The following is a 1538-nucleotide window of genomic DNA, read 5'->3' on the forward strand; positions in this document are numbered from 1 at the left end:
ATGCTGTGGACATACTATACTTGGACTTCACTAAGGCATTTGACAAAGTAGACCACAGCCTGCCTCTTGGTAAGATAGAACAATGTGGGATCCAGTAGGGTACCTCAAGATTCTGTCTTAGGTCCAGTACTCTTCAACATCTTCATAAATGATTTAGATGAGGGGATAGAAGGGGAACTCATCAAATTTGCAGACAACACTAAGCTTGGAGGGGAGGGGAAGAGGAATAGCCACCACTTTAGAAGTTAAACTCAAGATTCAGAAGTACCTTGATAGAGTTGATCACAGATTCACAAATGGAAATGCAATTCAGTGGTGAGAAAAGTAAGGTCCTGTATATAGGCAAGAAAAAATAAATGCACAGGTAAAGAATAGGTGTACTTGGCTCAACAGTGGCAACTGTGAGAGGGATCTAGATGTCTAGCAGACCACTACTTAAGTATGAGCCAGCAGTGTGCTACAGTTGCTTAAAAAGCAATGCAGTAATAATAATAATAATAATAATAATAATAATAATAATAATAATAATAATAATAATAATAAAGTTGGAAGGGACCTTGGAGGTCATCGAGTCCAACCCCCTGCTCAGGCAGGAACCCTACACCATTTCAGACAAATGGCTGTCCAGTCTCTTCTTAAAAAATTCCAGTGTTGGAGCATTCACCGCTTCTGGAGGCAGGTTCCATTGGTTAATTGTTCTAACTGTCAGGAAGTTTCTCCTTAGTTCTAAGTTGCTTCTCTCCTTGATCAGTTTCCACCCATTGCTTCTCGTCCTGCCTTCAGGCGCCTTGGAGAATAGCTTGACTCCCTCTTCTTTGTGGCAGCCCCTGAGATATTGGAACACTGCTATCATGTCCCCCCTCGTCCTTCTCTTTGTTAAACTAGGTTGCATCAACAGAGGGATAATTTGAAGATCACTGGTAAGACCACACTTGGAATACTGCATCCAATTCTGGTCATCACAATAGAAAAAAGATGTTGAGACCTTAGAAAGAGTGCAGTGAAGACCAACAAAGATAATAAGGGATCTGAAGACTGAACCATATAATGAACAATTGAGGGAATTAGGCATGTCTAGACTAATGAAGAAAAGGACTAGGGATAGTATGATACCAGTCTTCCAGTATTTGAGGGGCTATCACAGAGAAGGGGTTGACCTAGTCTCCAAAGCATTTGAGGATAGGACAAGAAGTAACCGTTAGAATATCATTAAGGAGAGAACCAACCTAGAATTAAGGAGAAATTTCCTGACTGTGAGAATAATCAATGGAATGGCTTACCTCCAGAAGTTGGGGGTTTTCCTCCACTAGAGGTTTTCAAGAAGAGACTGCCAGCCATCTATAATAATAATAATAATAATAATAATAATAATAATAATAATAATAATAATAATAATAATAATAATAATAATAATAATAATAATAATAATAATAATAATAATAAAGTTGGAAGGGATCTTGGAGGTCATCTAGTCCAACCCCCTGCTCAGGCAGGAAACCCTATACCATTTCGGACAAATGGCTGTCCAGTCTCTTCTT

Source organism: Protobothrops mucrosquamatus, unplaced genomic scaffold (assembly GCF_001527695.2).
Source record: "Protobothrops mucrosquamatus isolate PMUCROS unplaced genomic scaffold, P.Mucros_1.0 scaffold849, whole genome shotgun sequence".
In the NCBI taxonomy this organism is placed as follows: domain Eukaryota; kingdom Metazoa; phylum Chordata; class Lepidosauria; order Squamata; family Viperidae; genus Protobothrops; species Protobothrops mucrosquamatus.